At 42.5% G+C, this 21,011-nt stretch overlaps 1 protein-coding gene across 5 annotated transcripts in view; it reads left to right on the forward strand.

Annotated features, from left to right (window-relative positions):
- The window catches only part of CEP295 (centrosomal protein 295), a 77,159-nt gene that overhangs the window by 9,967 nt on the left and 46,181 nt on the right, over positions 1 to 21,011 (forward strand). For 3 of the 5 annotated variants that reach the window (XM_055702387.1, XM_055702385.1, XM_055702388.1), the window contains exon 1: positions 20,079 to 20,179. The exons of 1 other annotated variant lie outside the window; for it this stretch is intronic. The gene's annotated coding sequence lies outside the window, so the exon portion shown is untranslated. One more of the 5 variants, XM_027798974.2, reaches the window with a different exon arrangement.

Consider the following 21,011-nt stretch of genomic DNA (forward strand, 5'->3'; position numbering starts at 1 on the left):
ACTGTGTACAAGACAAGGCATGATTAGCAGGAGGGAAAAGAAAAAGAGGCAATATATCTTTTGGAGGGAATTGTTTCATTCACTTTCCTCTGATCTTTTTGAATGAGATTTTGTTTCCTTTATTGGCCATATATCCCATTTGAAGGCAAAGGGAATCTATGGTTCCTCCCTTTCCCCTTTTCCCACATGCACAGCATACACCGCACAGCTATGGGTGTAACTTGGCAGTTGTGCACAGACTACATTTCTTCTCCAAAGAAGAGGTATCGTTGCTTTGTAAACATAGAATTAAAGACTCAGGCATTAATGACTCTCTGATAGCCAAAGAAGTGCAGCTGGACACATGAGGGGACCAGTCCTTCCAAGGTTACAGGGTACCAAGGGCAAGTGTAATCTCTAGAAGAGGTTCAAAAGAACAAGAGTTACGGGTCAGATACCTAGCAGTAAGCTTCACTCCACTGCTCGGATTCTGGTGCTTCTGGAGCAAAGCAGGTTGGGTTTTTTAAGTTCCTTGATACAGCATTAATGAGAGCGATACATGGTTCAGCACTGCTCTTCTAGGCAGTACTACATCATTTCTTGGTGCAGGGAAAGGAGCTCTTGGCTTTTTTTAAAAAAATGTGGCATGCACAGGAGGAATTCCTCATGTTTTACATAGTCAGTTGCTGCTAGCTTTTTCTGCCACTGGCTTTCAGTCTCCTTCATTATTGCTACATTTGCCACAGGTATAACTGCATAATAACAATGCAGTATGTGTTAGCAAAAAGATCAAAGTGGTCTCTCACTATATAACTTGCTGCTATAGCTGCTGCAAGAACCATTTTCTATTCCTCTTTCTGCTTGGAAAAGAATCTTTCCTGAAAACCTTTAAATAAATCAAATATTCCCAGTGTGCACCATTTATTGTCAAACTTTCCTGGTTTAAGATGGAGTTTCTCCTTCCACTTCGTGCAGAGTATGTGTCACCGCTAGCCTTACAATTCTGCAGTGTTAATCAAACAATCCAGACAGTGGGCTTATTTTGTTTCTAGTATAGATACCAATCCTTAATTATCCCAGTATTGTTTTAACTACCCCAGCACATCCTTATCTGTTTTGCTAAACTTCATTTCATATTACACATTTCCAGTTAGAGTCTTGACAGGAGGCAGAAGCAATCAAACCATATTGTCTGGCATAACAGTGGGGAAACTGCCATGTCTCTCATGCAAGAGATTAATAATAGACTGTGTGCTGCCTTTGTAAAACAAAAACAATTTCTCCCTTAAAAGGCTTAAAAGTTACATCCTGTGTGATGCTGTCAGCATGGGGGCCAAGTGTCAGACATCTAAAGGAGTTTTAATCTTTGAAAAAGCAGCTCTTTTTTTCCTTGCAAATCACACTGTAAGTTCCTGCTGCAGATCTCAGGGCAGGATGCTTACGCTAGACTGCTGCTGCAGCTAGGGAAGGGCAAACTGTTGCCGGGCAGATGAGTGTGGGCAGCCAAAGACACCTTAGGTGGAGAGGGAATAGCCTCCTATTGTCAGGCGAGGGAGCCGTTTAGGTGCAAGCCTGAGTTTTAGATCCAGACATTATCCCTGGTAACACAAGGAGCCTGGTTGCATTACTGCTGCCCTAAAATACCGGAGAGAGCCAGGCACCTAATTGCTAGGTCTGACAACAGCCTGGAAGAAACTACATAGATGCTCTCTCCCTCTTTGCTGTGTTTGATGTGAGGAAGTAGGGATATGTCCAGAATTATTAACTGGAAAAAATAGAAGGAGCAGTAAGGTTTAAGAACAGGCAGCAAAAGTGTATTCGGGAGTCTGACTCACAGAGCTGTTAAGAAAGACCAGAAATACATGAAGTCACTCTAGGGACTGGTTTTCAATCCAGGAGTATAACTACTCTATATTGCATTTTCTGTGATCCATCTTGTCCTAAATATCTGGATTAAAGGTAATGCAGCACAGAAGCGTGGATTTTATTAATCTCAGCAGAGTACAGAGAAATGGCTAAACATAAAAAAATTTGCAGGTGGTGGGGAGGAGGTGAATAGAAAGTCCTGGCAATATGCTTGCAGGGAATGTATAATCTTCATTAGAAAATTCAAAGCCTGTCTGCTTGGCGTGGATCCTAGCTGTGTAGCGGTTTGTTTAGCTACGATGGAAAGCTCACTCTACATTAATTCCTAATGGATTATTGCAAAATGTTCTGTAATGATGATGTGCTTGAGCTGTTAATTGATTATGAAATGCCTTAAGAGCTTTATGAAAAGCATAAGATACAATTGTTATTGGATCATGCTGCTCATTAACTTTAAAGAAAATAAATGTGCTGTAATTCCAACTGGCCTGTAAATCTCTTTTGTTTGGAAATAGATTTGTGTCACCCTGCTTTCCTCTGGTAGTATCAATGTCTCCTGCTTGTTTGAGTAGAAATACGTTCAGGGAGATTAAGGGCCTGAACCAATCTGACTGCAGTCAACTGGAGTTGTTCCCGTTGACTGCAGGAGTTGGAGCAGTCTTTGGTCTGTCCAAGTCCAGAAAAAAGGTCTGTGGAATAGCACAGCCACAGGCCTCTCTGAGGAGAGGGGACGTGAAAGGTTTTGAACTGGGAGCAGTACTTTATCGTAGAAGTGTTTCAAGCTTCTAGCCATGTTTTGTTGTCAAAATAGATTTTGCATAAATGGTGAGGTATAGGAGATAGGGACCATGTTTGCAGGGATAAATATGTGCGTGTTCATTTGGCCACTGCTGCAGTACATGTGCAAAGTGCCATCTTACAGCACTTTAGATTTTGTTTTGTAAGGAACTTGTAAGGTAGATCCTGTGAGTTTGCTCAGCATGGCAGCATGCATTTTCCTCTGGTCCATGCTTTTGAAAGCTGCAAGGACAACTAAGAGTGCAATTCTGAAGGAATGGAAAGCCTGTGCTCTCAGTTAAACACAGGCTTGAGCCTGTCATATCCCAGATTGACTCACCATTTTATGTTACAACAGGCCTCTGCTAGTGATACAAAGATCGGCAGTATCCAAACTCCCTTGCTTTCTAACCTTACTAGTGGGAAGTTCGGTGGAGCTGTGTAAGGAGTCCAATATAATTAAACTTAATAACAGTGGACTGTTATTAAACAAGGCATTCTTTCTTGCAGCGCTGGGGCAGCACTGGGGATAGCTCCACCATGACTGCTCCAACAATCTGGCAAACTTTTAAAGACTATGTACCATAAAGTTATACATAATCACAAGATTTCTGAAAACTCATTTACATATACGTGAGACTCCCTGGAGCTCATTAACATATGCAAATGTCTGGTCCATATGTGCAGTCATCTTCCCTGATGGTCTTTGTGTGGTCATCGGGGTCTTCAGATGAACGCTTGTAGTCTTCTTCACTGTGCCCACTGATTGACATTTACTTCTGCGCAAACTCAGTTCTGGGATCATTAGACTATTTTAGTAGACTAAGAAGCTGTTCTTGTCATTCTCTTGTCATGTGTATCCATTCTCAAGACTGAGTTGTCTACCATGAGATTATCTGAGTGCCCCCTTACTTTACACCCATACCTTATTTTACAACCATCCGAAGCCTCTTTTGTCCAACTAAGTATCTAAGGTACTTACAACATCTTCCTTGGTTTCAGGGCCTTAACTTTTTCACTAGGAAGCAAACTTAACAGGAGGCCGAGTGCTTTAAATGTGGGTGAATTTATCGCCAGGGTAAGTTATTTGCTGCGGATCTGGTGATACACTGACCCTGAAAAAGAATAGCCTCTCACCTGTGACTGTGACACGTGTGGGGGAGAAGGCAGTGAAGGAACAGAGTGGGATGGGGATGCATCCCCCCCACATAAGACTATACATGCACATGTAAATCATAGATTTTTCCCTATAGACAATGTCTGTCATTATCTCTGCTTTTAGCATCTAACCCCCATTGTGTTTTACTAGTGCAATTAATTAAAAACAAAGGTGAATATGCCTTACCTTGATTATGCCTTACCTTAAATAAGCAAATATCAGCCAATGAAATAGAATTCACCTTCATGGCCATTTGGTAATACAGTCCAAGAATGAGGAAATCCATAGGCTTTCTAATTTATTGTACAGGAAGGTTGTTACTACTGTTCACAAAGGAAAGGTTTTCCACACAAAATCTTAGACTTGCCAGCATCTCTCATGCATCCAAGTGCTGCCATGTGAGACAGATAAAAACCTCTGAAGCATCTCAGTACTTTTTAAAATGCTACCTTTGATTTTTGAGATTAGTAATGTTTTCTCAACCTCTGATTCTTATATCTGCAAATTTTTGGAAATGGACTACAGTCTCTAGAGTTCTGCTAAAATGGGTTTAGTTTGCTGGCTCAAAGTTGGTCTTGCAAAGACTTTTACATAATTGGTGTTCTTATGCTCTTACCTTTGGAAGGCGTCTCACATGAAAAACAATTTTTGAAGAAATAAATATTTTATTTCCTATTTAGATTTTCAGATTTAAAATATTTAAATATTTTAAATTTTCAGGAGAATATCAAACCCCATTGGAATATTAGCTTTAATTTCAGCAGGCCAGATTCCATACGAATTTGCATCTGTGTAGGTTGGTAATATCACTGAATTGGTTCATGAAATTTGGCCCCTGTGTTGGTTTCTGACCCAGAAAGCAGTTTTTCATTCTGCAGATCTGGTATTATTTCACCTGGAATACTCAAGATTTAGCTACAGTTACCTTCTAACCTGATTCCAAGAAGAAATTTGAATTCTTAGGGTACTGCTCAGCCATGGTTAAGGGGACACTGGCCAGTGCGTAAGGGCCACTCAGAGTAACGAGATTAATGAGTGGGACTTTACCTTTGTTTTGAGTGGGGCTTACGCATGAAGCTTGGTACTGATCCTCTGTGTAAGGCTGAATTTCAGCTCTAGTTCCCAGACCTGCAGTGAGTATACTATAACTGACAGCTAAGCATTTTTATAATGGATATTTTAGAAATAATTTAACTGGGAGACATGATAGTTGTATTTGAGTTTTCAAGTCATACTGCTTGAGAAATAATCCTGTTGCCACCACTTAATTGGGAATGAACACATATCATGCAAAAAGATTTTCTGTTTTTGCAAAAATAGTGTAGACCCCTAATTTGGGCAGAGCACTCAGTCCAGAGAAGTCAGCAGACTCCCGCTTTACTCCAGACCTCAAATGCTGACAGGTACCACCAGGACTCTGGAATAACTGTAAGTGGAAAGTGAATTCTGGGAATTCATATGTAAATTGAAATAACGGATGTCCCATTGTGCTTTTGCATTCAAAAAAATGAGAAAAAAAGAGAAGAAAACCCCCAAACATAATGAAGTATTTGCATATAAAAAGGCTTTTAACTTACATTCTTTGCTCATTGGCAATCTTTGGAAGCCCATTATTCTTCTCTGCTATTAAATTTACCCAGAAAAACACTCACATTTCTGGGTAAGTAGAAGTTCATCAAAAATAATTTATTCTTGTTCATTTATTTCCATAGGATGCAGACCTTTCTAGACACAGCAATTATTTCTAGACACAAGTGGGAGAACAATGTAAGAATCTGTGGTAGTGCTTGCTTTTTTTTTTTTTTAATTATCCTAGCTAAAGTTTTATAGATGCTATTTCAGTAGAAAGTCTTATTATAACAGCAAAGGAAACATGGATGTCTTCAGTTTCTAATCCTGAGTGTGCAGCATTGTGACTGGATAACCATAAGCAAATGGCTTATTCTTTTGAGGACGTATTTCTACTGGTGTAAAGCTGGAATAACTCCACATAAGTCGATGGACTTACAATGCTAATCCAATGTTGTTTCCTCGTCTGTAAAAGAGGTTAATGACATTCTCCTCTCTCAGGGGATATGGCAGGGATGTTTAGTTAACGTTGACTCTTCACTTTCTAAAATGCTAATACATTGTCATTATTAGTGCAAAATTTTTACTGTACAGGTGAAAGAAACAGTTAACACACAAGGTAATAGTGCTTAACCAACTCTGCTAAAAACACATCATAATATATTGGCTTTCATTAGAACATCTCAAAACAATTTTCCCATTACTACTTTCATTAGGGAAGGAAGACTGGTCTGTTCTATTAAGAAAGCAACCAGATGCATGTAAATAAATTAACACCAAAAGATTACTAAGTGTAAAATGTGCGTATGTCCTCCACTACACTGCTTGTTTGTATACAGGTCAAAAGACAGCATTGTAAGTTTCAAATAAGCAGCTTTGATTCTGCTAAGTAATTTGTTGTATATACACACTAAGAGAGAATAAAATATACACAGACAAAATGGTGGACAGATAAATAATTATTGCCAGAAGTGATCTTCAGCTTTCAGGCAATCCGTTTAACATTTTTCTGTCTCATTATTTCTGTATATAAATGAGAAACATCTCTGTAAGAAGTAGCAAGGATACCAGGCATGAAAGCCTTAGTATATGTCTATCCAATGCAAACAGAAATGTGACTGTTTAATTCTTAGTAACTCAGAACTAGTGGTTTATGAAGTGATCATGGCCTGGGACACTGTCACAGTGTAAGTAGAGGCAAATAATAATGGAATAACAATAATTTCTGCTCCTGTTCTGAGCTTCACACTGGTAGTTCTCAATGCATTTTTCAAAAAGCGGTATGTTATTCCCATTTTGCGGCTATGGGAAGTGATCCTGCTAGGACAAGTGCCTTGCCGAAACAGATCAGCTGGTGAACAAGGTGGGAGGAAGCCACGCAGCTGAATGCAGGGCAGAAAAAAATGGGAGTGGGACTGCCATTTCCAGCAGCAGCCATCCCATGGAGCTTCTCCCATCCCTTCACTGGCATTTGAAAAGAGAACCTTAGCCTACCGGCTCCCGTCATCTATCCACTGACATTAGATGAGAGGTAGAAGGCAGAAGGGTACCACATAAAATAGCATCAGCTTGTTAGAGAATCCTTCCTTGTGAATGACTCTCTCAAGTGTTTGGATCTCTTTGTTTCCAAATACCACTCTTCTTAAATGTGTTTTAACACAGACATTTTGCATTGCATCCTCAACTGACAATTTACCAGTCTGCTTTGTTAGCCCCTCTGCTAGTGCTGCAGTGACAAGGAGGCCCAGATGAAGTCCTTCTTTAAAATGGTGTTATTTTCCACGCTCTAATCTTTCCGGGGTTCAACTATGATCTCTTGAATTAGGTCTGTAGTACACAGCTATGCAGCGTGCACCAGCTCAGGTTTGTGTGGCTTGTAAGGTCTAGTGAATTCAGACAGTAATGGTTAAAGCTTCCTTCTGTCCTAGCCAGTGTGATTGTGTCTAGTGAGATAATTTTTCCGGAGAAAAACATTATTAAAACAGTTCTGTATTAACCAAGAATGTTTTTCCACTGAACTCTTGAGCTGGCAGCATAGCTGGAGTAGCTTGGGCACCAGCTGTCAAGTATTTACACAGGATTTCAAGCTGGCTTGTTCAGTTCATGCTATGATAGCTACATTGCTCCTGGTTCCTCAGTCATCATGATACTTAGCTTAGTTTTATTAACATAATATAAGAATATGCTAGACTTATCTTTGTTGCCAAAACATTTGCAAGAAAACCCAAAGATATTACAACAATCATTGTAATTTACACACTGGGAAAGCATTTTATTTCCAAAATTAGTATTTTGTATATTCATGTGCTGAAAGGAAAAGAAGTAACAATATTTACTGTAAGGTTTTAATTTAGGAAATAAATTAATCAAGTAATTTTTCTGTAGCCTCTGTAAATTAGCAATAGCACTGGCTGGCCAACTTGTCCTGAAAATGAGCTCATTAAATCTAATTGGACACACTGTATAGCAAAGAATCATATGATAAAACTATGAATTTCATGTCCAATTAGAAAAATACTCTGTGGTGTTCAGCCCTGATTCCAGTGGTGGATGTCTGCCAAGATACACTTAACTAAAGTATACATGTGGGTTAGATTAATATATTTTGAGATAGAATCAGCCCTAACAACAGGGAAGTCATCTACTGAAGGCGGTAACTCAAAGACCACAGCAAAATTGCTTGTTAAAAGAAATAATAAACTCAGGAAAATATTAATGTTTATTTTATTATCTCTGATTTAAATAGATGGCTTAGTAGAAGAGATGAGTATTTTCTTAAGATCTTGTAACTTGACTAAAGTGAAGAAATCAAGCAAAGGTCTAGGAGGCCTGAATGGAGGAGCAAGGAGCTTCTGGCAAAACTCAAACAGAAGAAGGAAGTTTACAGGATGTGTAAAAAAGGGACAGGCCACTTGGAAAGAATATAGGGATATTGTCAGAACATGCAGGGAGGTGAGAAGGAAGGCTGAGATCTGTTTGGAATTAAATCTGGCAAGGGAGGTCAGGGACAACAAGGGCTTCTTCAAATACATCAGCAGTACAAGGATGACTAGGCAAAACATGGGCCCACTGCTGAATGAGGTGGGTGCCCTGGTGACAAAGGACACTGAGAAGGCAGAGTTACTGAATGCCTTGTTTGCTTCAGGCTTCACTGCCCAGGCCGACCCTGAGGTTTCCCAGACCCTGGAGGCAAAAGGGAAAGTCTGCAGAAAGGAAGACTTTCCCTTGGTCAAGGAGGATCACGTTAGAGATCACTTAAGCAAACCTGACACCCACAAATCCATGGGCCCTGATAGGATGTGCCCCTGAGGGAGCTGGCAGATGTTATTGCCAAGTCACCCTCCATCATCTTTGGAAGGTCATGGAGGACAGGAGAGGTGCCTGAGGACTGGAGGAAAGCCAGTGCCACTCCAGTCTTCAAAAAGGACGAGGAGGAGGAGCCAGGAAACTACGGGCCGGTCAGCCTCACCCCCATCCCTGGAAAGGTGATGGAACAGCTCATCCTGGAGGTCATCTCAAAGCATGTGGAGGAAAAGAAGGTCATCAGGAGCAGTCATCATGGTTTCACCAATGGGAAATCATGCCTGACCAACCTGATTGTCTTCTACGATGGGATGACTGGCCGGGGAGGTGAGGGGAGCATGGTGGATGTGTCCACCTTGACCTCCACCCGGCTTTTGGCACCGTCTCCCACAGCACCCCAGGCAGGCTCGGGCCGGGGGTCAGGGGAGCAGTGGGGGGCTGAGAGCTGCCCGGACGGCAGAGCTCGGGGGCTGGGGTCGGTGCTGCGGGGCCGAGCTGGGGGCTGGGAGCTCGCCGTGTGCCCAGGGGTCAGCGCTGGGTCCGGTCCTTGTTCCACTTATTCATCAGTGACCTGGATGAGGGGACAGTGTCCCCTCGGCACGTGTGCTGGTGACACCCCACTGGGAGGGGCGGCTGGTGCCCCAGGGGCTGCGCTGCCATCCAGCGAGGCCTGGGCAGGCCGGAGAGCTGGCGGAGAGGGACCGAGTGACCTTCAGCAAAGGCCAGAGCAGGGTCCTGCCCCTGGGGAGGGACAGCCCCAGGCACCAGCAGGGGCTGGGGGTGACCTGCTGGGGGGCAGCTCTGCGGGGAAGGGCCCGGGAGTGCTGGTGGGCAGCAAGGTGCCCGTGGGCCAGCGGTGTGCCCTGTGGCCAAGGGGCCAGTGGGACCCTGGGGGGCACCAGGAGGAGCGTGGTGGCCAGCAGGTCGAGGGAGGGGGTCCTCCCCCTCTGCTCTGCCCTGGTGGGGCCGCACCTGGAGTGCTGGGGCCAGTGCTGGGCTCCCCAGCTCCACAGAGACTGGGAGCTACTGGGGAGGGGCCAGCAGGGTCCTACAGAGATGATGAGGGGACTGGAGCATCTCCCTGATGAGGGAAGGCTGGGAGAGCTGGGGCTGTTCAGCCTGGAGAAGAGATGGCTGAGGGGGGATCTCATCGATGTCTGCAAATACCTTAAGGGCGAGTGTCAGGAGGACAGGGCCAGGCTCTTTTCAGTGGAGCCCAGTGACAGGACAAGGGGCAACAGGCACAAACTGCAACGCAACAAGTTCCATGTGAATATGAGGAAGAACTTTGTTAGCTTGAGGGTGACAGAGCCCTGGCACAGGCTGCCCAGAGATGCTGTGGGGTCTCCTTCTCTGGAGACATTCAGAACCCACCTGGACATGATCCTGTGCAGCCTGCTCTGGGTGACCCTGCTTTAGCAGGGGTTGCACAAGATGATCTCCAGAGGTCCCTTACAACCCTGACCGTTCTGTCATTCTGTGAATCAAAATGAATTAACACATGACTTGCAAGTAGAAAATAGGGCTCATGTCCTCCCCTGCAGTCAAAAACAAAGGGAAAATGCATGCTTAAATGATGCGAGGATGAGATCCAGAGTGCCTATTCATGCGCTTCTTACAGGTATCACAAGGTCTGGTCTCAGCAGGGTGAATCAAAGAACTGAAATTATGTATGTAAGCTCCATATTCTCAAAGAAAATAATTAGACATTTCTGAGGGTAGCCCAGAATGCCACACAAGGGCTTGGTGGCTGCTCGGTATGAAATCCTGAGGATAACATGTGTCTGAGCACTTTTCTTTTCCTGGACTTTGGAGCTTTTGTCTGCTTAAGATAGACAGCGCAGAACCTTCCCCCCACTGTAGTGGCCTAACCGAGCATGGCTCATTCTTTCTAGAGTAATGTAATGGCTGAAGGACAAGCCTAACCTGAGGTCTCAACTCCTTCTTTAGCTTTGAATGTTCATCTCATGGTTACCTAATATAAAATGCACTGATAGTTCAGAGTACAGAAGAGAAGAATTCAGTCTTTGCCCAACTTCCAGGTCCCCTCACCTTTCTCTCCATACCTCCAGACCCTGGCACCGCCCTGTCTTCTTTCTTTCCAGCCTCATTCCTGGATGCACGGCAGCCAAGTGCATGCCCCAAAGAGACCTTCCTAGCCTGAGACAAAGCATTTGCAGGCTAAGGATCAATCCCAGATCTCCACTGCCCTGGGTAACTGCTTTGACCACTAAGCAACAGCACTGCAGAAGCAACCATAGAATGACTTTTAAATAGGGTAACTTGTCTGTCATGCTTTACACTGAAAAAAATACAGTCCTAATAAATACAAGTTTATAGCTCATTTTGTCATGCCTGGTTGCATCATGGTGGACTTCTGTTTTCACAGGGTAGGGACCTACCTTCACAGAAAGGAGCAATAAACAGAAGTCTCATTTGAAGCATTGGGAGAGCTTCCAAGTAGAAGCATGCCATCTCCAGGAGCAGGTTTTCTGAGGATCACAGGATTGTGAAGATTAATTTATTAAATACTTGCCAACCTCTAGTCTCTATGCACCTGAAGGAATGTCCCTAGAACTCCTCCTGGCTGCAAGGCATGGTATGTCCTAACAGGCAAGGATTTGTGTTGCACAGACACTGAGTGCTGGCTACAAAGAAATAGCTTCTAGAGATACTGGCCTAGAATGATGCTCGCATGGTGAATTAGATATCTCAAACAAGAGGGTTGGTTGTTGTTGAGATGGCAATGGGACTTGCCATTGCAAGGGGTCCTTGCAAAGCATTTTAACTGTATCATGTGATCCAGCTTCTTAAACCACTGTTTTGCTCAATTCTTAGATAATCTAACTGGCCTGTGGTACTATGTGAGCACTCCAGCACATATATGATCCATTCCTACAGGTTATCTTAAACTACGTACAAAACGTCTCCTAACTGTCATTAAGTACGTACAAAGGTCCTATGTAACTGTTTGTTTATACATAGGAACAGTTTCTACTGCTTATTTGCAAATGTCTGTGTAAAGTTTGGTCAATTCTGCAGCAGGAACCATGTAAGGGGGTCTATTGATTGGATTCTCCACCCAACACACTTAAGCATATAAACTGATATTGAGACATCAGGAGCTGTCTGAAGAAATTTCTAGAACTGTCCAAAATTCCTGCCTGGAGAGCTTCTGTGAAACTCAAATTTTTAGTTGTGAAGGTGGCTGGAAGTCCAGTCAATTGCCTTATCTCAAGTTGCTCCACTGTTTCATATTAGTCTAAGTCATAGATGCAGATGACTAGTTGGGGAGCTCCTAGACCACCCAGGGAATTAAGGACTTATGGGCTGTGGGTGTGCATACAGGTATAGTCCTGATACCGAGCTATAGCACAGTTGCAACTAAAGGACAAACTTGAGTTTCATACTTACAGCTTTAGCTCCATAACTCTTGCCGCATTTTGTTAGCTCAGTGCCCAGTCTGTACGGTCAGAAACTCTTCAATATGCTTCAATATGCTTCTCAAATGCCTTCCTTCTCTAGATCAGGATTTCTCAGAACAAAACCTCATGTTAAATTGTGTTAGTAAGGGAACAGAGTATTTTAGAATAGAGATTAAAATACCATAACCAGTATGGAAGCTAGCAAACAAACAAGAAAATTATGTTTTCGGTAAATCTAAACATTTGTGCATCTCCCATCACTACAGAATCCAAATGAGTTATTGCCTTTATATGTCATTAATATTAACCTCATTTTAAGCTTGGGTAACTAAGGCTCAGGTTTTTTGAGTCACAGCCCAGTGTCTTCCACTAGCACAGGCATTCTGTTCTTACTTGATCATTGTTTTTTCTACTAATGTTGCTTTTACAGATGAGAAAAGTGAAAAAAGAAAATCAAGAACATAAATGTTGTCAAATTCTGTTTCCTTCATTCTTAAACCACTTTTCATTTACATGGAATAAAATTTAACTTTTAGCTGAGGACTGAGCAATAGACCAAAAGGACTGAGCACATTGACAAGCGCTGATTGGCCTTGTGTGCATAGAATTTAACCTTGGTCAATCTTTTTCATCCAAATAGTATCACTGTCTGGCACTGATTCGTGCCTAGCTGTTCTTTGCCACCTGCAGTTGAATGAGATGCCTGACCAGCCAACCTAGCCTGCGTGAGAGGAAGCTAACAGATAATGTGCAATAGAGCTTTATTTTTCCCCTGTAAGTGTTTACTCTGCATCACAGAAAATCCATTTGTCAAATAATAATTGAATTCTCCAACATTTGGCATATTTGCATAACTATTATGAAATGGAGCATTATCTCCCTTGGTATTATACCCATTTCCCTTAGATGGTGTCTCTTTGATCCATTAATCATGTTTCCTGTATCCTCCCACAGCAGCTTAATTGCTCGCATCCTGCAGAACCCACTCACAAAGAAAGAAATTAGCTCTATGTAAATTTAAGGCTATTACCTTGCCTCTATAAATGTAAAACAATTAAATTATCCTCTAAAAAGGACAGTGATAAAACTCCAGATAAGCACTGATCACCCAAGGAAGCAAATTAAGGCAATTTTGTTGGGTCAGTGGGGAAAAAATATTTTTGCTTTACCAAGGACATAACTGGGGCAAATGATACTGCTGTCCATGTCTTTCTCCACTACCACTGCTGTCCCCTTTACTGACTTCGGTATTACTTGAGTATCTGAAACAAAGACACCTCCAATTTTAGGGCTGATGTAGACTTATACTGATGCGTACATCTCCTGGGCTTTACTGGAACCTCGAAGTATGACCTAAGGATGAGCACAGCACTAGGGAACTACTTAAAGTCAAAGGTGCAGCTATCTAGCCCTAGCTTGTAGGAAACACTGAGAAAAGGAGTACGTCTTGAATTCCACTTCTCAGACCTGTAAGGATATGCTTTTCAGGAAACATATCTTTAGCCTCAAACCTTTACTAAATATAGGAACCCCCATTTAAAAAAATAAAAAGCTGGGCAAATTTTCCCCACCCCCAACAGGAGCAGGCGGTAGGAACTGCATCAACTTAACAGCATTTTGGTGGTCACAGCACTTGTGGAGGAAGTGGGAAAGATTCAATGTTCCTTCAACGTGCAAGTCAGAGTCAACTCCCACAGGGATGTTCTAGCCACCAGGCATAGCTCTTTCTAGGAAGATCATATCATCTCCCTCTTCCTGCAAAGCCATGCTACTGTGCAGAACATAATTGACTATTAATTTGGCCATGGAGAGACTGAGCAGATGACTCTAATCAGGCTGTTCAGACAAAAGTACGGAAAACAGGAAGCCTGGTCTCCACTTGCCACTTCTCTTGAATCACAAAATAAAATAGTAGTGTGTTTTGTGCAGAAACCTGTGCCGCTGTTGTGTTGCATGTACTTTGAGTACACTAGATGTTGACGTATATTGAAAAAAATGTAATTCCTGAATTTTGTTCAGGTTTAGATTCTGAGCCATTCAGTCCTGTCAGCATTAGAACAGCTTGAGCATGTAAAGGTCAGCAAATCTAGAGCTCAGGGATGTTTAGGATTAAAAAATGTTAACTTCTTCTAGACTTTAGTAGCTTAGCAAGGCTTTTCAGGATCAAGATCCTGGGACTTAGCTCCATTTATCAGATCAATCCCCAAAAGACTAAGCCAAGGTCACACACACAAAAAATCTACGGTCTTGCAGAAAACTGAAGCTCAGAGTCCAGTTTACCAAACTAGCATCTAAGTCATTAAACAGCTTCCTTTCCACATTTTCATCTCTCAGACCTGACTGTAAGTTTACTTCTCTGCAGTCACTAAAGACCCTTGTTCTTTCACCCCTTCTTGGTGGCTATAATTTTTAGCAAAATTATGACAAAAATTCTCCATGGTTGTAGAGAGACACTTTTCTGTTAAAGGGAGTAAAATGGGAGCAGCAAGAACCACTATATCACTGCTCCATGTTCACTGCTTGCTTCTAAACATGTTTGTTCACTCTGCAGCTTTTCAAAGTTCATCCTCTTGATGCAAATTCATTCTCACTCCTTGTACATTTTTCTTCACCATCAGTTCCTTTTGTAAGGTTCTCTTTGAAACGTATTTCCTCCATAAAGCCTTTTAATGACTCCATCTACATAATCAGTTTTTCTTCTAAAGAAAACATCAAAGCTAATTTGTGGTTGAAGTGTAATTTGGTATATCACAGGTCTGTGATCATATAGTCTGTTTGATTTAGAATGTGAAGGTCTTGATCAAACCAGGATCCACTCTTTTATACTGTGAACATTTTGCTGGTATTTCATAAACACCATTAAGATATTATAACAGATACCCAAGGACAATGACCTGTACTGAGAGGGCACCTGCCTTCTATATCTTATCCTGTATGTTGCGCACCATAGAAGTTGCCAGAGAGATGGCAGAAGCCAGCAGTAAGGAAGGGGAGTCTCTAGCACACGTTTTTAGTTGCTTTATGTATAAATGACTATTAAGACAACAAAAGAAATTTTGAGATTCTGTGATTGAATGAGTCATTAATTTGACAGTACCTGACTATTTATGATTTCATCCAGAACCTTTAACCTCTTCTTTGGCGATGTCTAGACTCAAAGCCTTAAGCTTCAGTCTTACTCTTCACAGTGTTCTTACATTAATTTTATTGCTTACAGCATGGCATTTGGATGCACATCTGAGGGAAATTGAAACTTGTGAAAACTTCCAACACCTCTTGTATACAATGTAATAAACATAAGCAATCAAAAGGAGGAGGCAAATAGTACAAAAGAAGCCACCAATTTAGGTTGGAGAAAAAGTAATTATTTTAACATTAGAAAAAAACCACCTTGTTTTCTCCCAGTTTCATCTGTACTACGTGCTGAACACACAATGCTTACTACTAATGTAGGACTGAACTTAAGAAAGCATTTTTAATCACATAAGGAGGTCCTTTTCTACAAGGTAAAAATTTAAGTCATTTAAGAGATCTTGCTGGAATAGAGTCTTTTATTTAAAGAAAATACCAGAAAATCTAGCACCATTCTATTTCCTGCTGAAACTACCTGCAATAAAGCGAGTAATGTTCAGTATAGTTTCTGCAATTGAATAAAAGTTGATATTACAAGAAGAAACAAAGGAAGGTTAGCCAAACAAGATATGGCACAGTCTTTGAGGAAAGCTGGCGAAGACCAGCTGTAAACTCACTGAACTGAGCATAATTGGCCTATTTGTGCTCATAGTTACTATGCATATTAAAACAATAGGAGAAAATTCTATGTATGGTTCCAATATGTTTTAGAAGGCTGAACAAGAATTTTAGAATTCTGCATACACTGGAATCACCAAGTAGCAAAGCAGGCTAGTTCTGAGGACATGCAGCAGTATAGCTACACAAGGCTGCTTTTTGTCTGTAAAACCCTGAATCCAGCTCAGTTCTGTTGGCCTCAAGCTTTGGGAGAGTTCTTTTTTTTGAGAGCCCGTTTTAAAATGACCTTACACAGCACCATAGTTCATGCATGAATAGGAAATTCTTAAGCACTTGGTGCTGCTCTTACCATCCCAAGGCTGGTTGTTTTCTGGAGACCCAAACCATTAAACTGAGCTAAGGATGCTGGGTGAAGTCCCAGGGGCATTCATGATAGAGAATGGGCATTGCGTAAGGCTGCTGTTGGTTCCATAATAAGAGCTTCTGGACCAATGTCATAGAAAAGCATGCGGGTTTTTTTCTGTAAGACAACACCATTTATATATAAAATCAGAGTTGAATTTACAGCCATTTCTTTGTCTTTCCATGACAATAATTTTAGGATGCACATTGCATTTAATTGAATTACATGTAATTATCTTTTTACCAGCTACATAGCTTTTTATGCCTCATATTTTACTTCATTTTTTTTAACCATCTTTTTATAAATAGAATCTGCACATTGAGAATTCGTACAGGCACAGCTCTGGATATAGTTGCCTTGGTACTGGAAAGCATAGCTTTGCAGGCTTCTATTACATGACACAGGGTATAATAACAAAAGCTACCCTTCCACATATGTCAAGAAAATTTATCTCCAAATCAGTCTCAGGCAGAGGCTATTATATGCTGTACTTACACACACTGACCATACCAGATTAGTCAGTCCCAAAAATAAAGATTAGCCTTTTTTCCTTTTTAGGAAACTCCATCTATGTTTGCAAAGCTTACATGTGAAAAACACACTTAATGCAAACTACTTTAAAAAAACACTTTACAGTTTTGAGACTGTATGAACTGGAAGATTACAAATCTTTGTAAAACCACATCCTGTTAGTTCCTGGTGGTCATGATAATTAGATGTCTGGTGTCAGGTGCTGAAAGAGATAAAACAGCATGGGATAAGTAATCACAGATCAAAACAAAATGAACCATAGTGAAACATTTAAGACCATATGATAATGTGGTATGTGACATTCAGGAATACTGAATGCAGAAAAAAGCCAATTCAAACTGAGAGAAGTTCTCATTTCATTCCAATACTTCAGTAATCAGCAAGAAGGAGACAAGAAACAGCAAACTGCGTTACTGTCTAATGAGATGTTAGAGGACTCGGGATGGGGGTGTTACTATCGGAATATGACACTTTCTTTAAAGCTCTTCCTTCAGTGGTTTTCAAGGAGAATACTTAATTCATGCAGGGTGTGCAGTCCTGCGCAAGGGTGAGCTGTCAGGTGGTTGTACTGTTCCATTACTGGATCTCAGAAAACCTATAAAACCAGTGCTTCTCTGCTGAAGATGCAGAAAAGCCTGCAAGGTCATCCTTTCCTTGTGCAAGTGAGAGACATGAGTGGCCAGTTAAGAATTTCTAATGAAGAAAGGAGCAAGTGCTCCTGTGTGGCAGTAAGGTATAGGTTGCATGTGCTGGTCTGCTTAACCTGCCTACAAGTCAGGGAATCTTTCCTCCTAGAGCACACAGAGGCAATTCCAGCCTCACTAATCTTATTTTCAGACTAAATGGTCCCACAGAGCACACCAAGGCAATGTGCCTGTGCCAACATCTCTTGCAGTGGTTCATCTGCTGATAGAATAAACATCCTCTGTGATAGGCAAGTGTGGACAGCCCCACTCTCAAAAGCCATTGTCTGGGACAGCAGAAGGCCTGTACTGTGATCTGAGCTCCCGACCGTGCACTGCAGGCTGTCTCAGCAACGTGTGACTTCAGTGTCACACAGCCCCTCTTCAACTTCAAACACATGAAACAAAAATGATTTCTTTTAAATCTGTGTTTTCATGTAGATTCACACTGCAAGATATTTTTTACGGATAGAAAACATTCAATTCCTGAAAAGAAATTCAGATTTCCCCCCAGCTGTCTTGGGAATTTGTAGATAACTCCCCCAAGTACCATTCTTTTCCCCCAGGAGAAACAGGACCGGTAATTGAAGCACAGGGGAGCCATTATCTCTAGGTTTATATATGCCTGGCTAGATACGCTGATACTGCTGTATCACTCTTCACCTTTTATAAAAGGAATACCATCTACTTCACAGGGGAAAGAATTAATGCAGGCCTGTAATACTGTAATTCAAACAGGTAGAACAAAAATTAGAAAATATTACAATATTAAAATGACTGCTAAATCCCCCTTTTCAGAAATAATTCTGCAATACACTGACTAGAAAACACCCTTGAAACAAAATTCTTACCCAGCACGTGTAGGTTTCGTAATCTCTTTTTTTCCAGTAGTATAATTGAGGAGCATATATTTGACCTCTTTCACATTTTATAAGTAGAGGATTCTAAAAATCTATAATCTCAATTACTCTCTTAATAGACTGTCTTAATTTTTTTTTTTTTTTACCTGTTGACCTGCAGGATAAAGCTATTTAGAAGAGATGTTATTGTGGAGAGCACTGCCATAATGAAAACGCTGAAGGACAAAAAAAATCCAATAAGGAGACTGGAAAACACATTTAGAAGTGCACTGCTCAAATTTAATTTATTCAATATGCATATTGCAAAACATCTGGGTGTCTTTAATGTACAGTCAGGTATTAACTTGGTATCAGCTATTACCATCAGCAGTTTGCAGCAAGTTGCAAGCATCTGACAGAAAGCAAGTCTGAATAAGAAAGCAGTTTAGCAGCAAAATGCCAAAGGTATGGAAGTAAGCACATTCAGCTGCTGTGTTACCTGGTCTTCCTATGCTCATGTCTTTTGTTTTGCAGTTCTGTATTTTTTAGTATATTTCTTGTGCAGCCATGCATCTGCATGCACATACTAATTTTTACCAAGTAATCTCAGCCCTCCAGGTTTCAGTCCTGTGGGGCATGTGGGTTACTGTGACTTCCTAGTACAAAATAATTTTTTCCTTTTTCTAGAAAAAACTGCCCCTCATGTTTCAGCACAAGACAACCAGTCATCTCATTTGTGCCTGATCAGTTAAGTCACAAGCATTTCTTCCATTTCTGCAGCAGCAGCTTGGACCCTGGGAACATACTCAATGCAAAGAAATAGTCCAGTGCAGCTGTTCTTGCTTCAACCATATTTGCAGCAGAATTGTTTCTCTGAACATGAATAACAAGTTTTTGCTCGGGTTTTTTGTTTCTCATAAATCAAAGATATCAGATGACTGCACTTTTAAATCCCAACTGCTGCAAGTCTCACAGAATATGATAAATGGTCCCTTTTAGAAAGAAAACCAAAACATGAGGATGAAAGCAAGGAAAAACACAAGTATTGCATCAGACTTACAAGGAGCAGACATTAGTTAAAAAAAAAAGATTTATAAAAGAGGTCAGCACTGGTTATGATGTTGAGATAGCAGCACAGATCCACTCATTGTGGAAGCAGCTTTAGCAGCCACATGCAAGCCTGGAAGGTGGGCAGAACAGCACTGCAGGTCTAGGGTACTGTCAGTCTAAATTCACTCCTTGTACAGATACCACACATCCAAAAAACTCTGAACAAGAAGGCTACATAGAGATTAAACTAGCAGTGCTGAGTTTTGCTCTACTCCCTCACCATTCCTAGTTTAGCCAATACTCATCCCACAGGAGCTTCAGTGCCTCAAAACCCTGACTGGGGCCAACTGATATAGCGCTGCAAGAAAACCCTAATAATAAATGCCTTCAAATATATACTGAGGTTATATGATTAAGCACACAAAACGCTAAGCCCATACAAACCAGCCCTTGAGCAGGGACCAACCGAGAACGAAGGGCTCAGAAAAGAAAACCAACCGCAGCCACCGTTTTGTACGCGCCGCCTTGGGCCGGGCGCGGCTGCCCGCAGCTCCCATTGGTCGCCCGGCGGCAGGGGCGGGGCTCAGTCGCACGGGGGGGCGGGGGGAGGGCGGCGCGGTGGCGCATGCGCGCTTCCGTACGGCTGGCGCGTGGGGCGGGGCGGCGGTAAGGGCGGTGTCCCGCATGCGCAGGGGGCGCGTCCCGCCGTGGCCCTCGGTTTCCCGCTGCGCCGGCGGTGATTGGCCGCTGGGAGCGAGCGGTGACGGTGACGCGCGGGGGGCGGGGGGGCAGCCATTGGTGGGACGGCGGCCGCGAGGGCCCGTTGGCGGCGGGAGGAGCGGCGGGTAGGTGTGGGCGGCCGCGCCCTCCGCGTCCCTTCCCTGGGCGCGCTTTTCCTTCTCCTTCCCTCCGCATCGTCTCTCCTCAGCTCGGGCTCGTCGAATTGCAGTGGCCGTGGCTCCTCCGGTGGCTGAGCGGGAGCGGCCCGAGCGGGCCCGGGGCCCTCTGGGTAGAGCTCGCTGGCGGCGGGGCTCTCCCTGAGGGCTTGCGTGTGCTCCTGCGTGCGCCGGCCCCCTTAGCGCCCCCGAGCCGCCGCCTCAGGTCTGAGCCCCGGCCGGGGCGCTGCCCTGCTCCTTACCTTTTACCTCTGCTGCTTCTCTTTCCGGCTCTGGAGAGGTGCGTTTGGCTGGCTTTCCGGGGCAGGAGATCGGGAGAGGTGTTAACGTTGCTTACAGGGACCTCTGTAGCGTGGCGCTCCCGGGGAAGGCTGGCATAGCTTTAGCTATCGTGTATTTACTGATTGCTTTGTACTGTAACTGAATCTGTATAAACATTGACCGATTTACTCTGATGTTTGCGTTATCTACTTTAGCTGTTACCCTTGAAGTGTTAGAGTTGAATTTTGTATTGTTCATTCTCTAAACTTTTTTTTTTTTTGGGGAGGGGGGATAGTGGGGGTGTAGTAACTTGCTCCTTAATTACGTGTATTGATAAACTTATGTTTTGTACCTCATCAGCCAAATAAGGGAAGACTAGCAGGAATATATGTTATGTCCCTGCTTATCCTGTAATGAGCTTGGGATTCATTTGCTTAATAACCTTGTATCAAAAGTATCTTATAGATAATTATTTCGTTTTTACACCCCACCTGATTTCTTTAGAGTTTTGTTAATTTTT

This window comes from Falco cherrug, chromosome 2 (assembly GCF_023634085.1).
Source record: "Falco cherrug isolate bFalChe1 chromosome 2, bFalChe1.pri, whole genome shotgun sequence".
NCBI classification, from domain to species: domain Eukaryota; kingdom Metazoa; phylum Chordata; class Aves; order Falconiformes; family Falconidae; genus Falco; species Falco cherrug.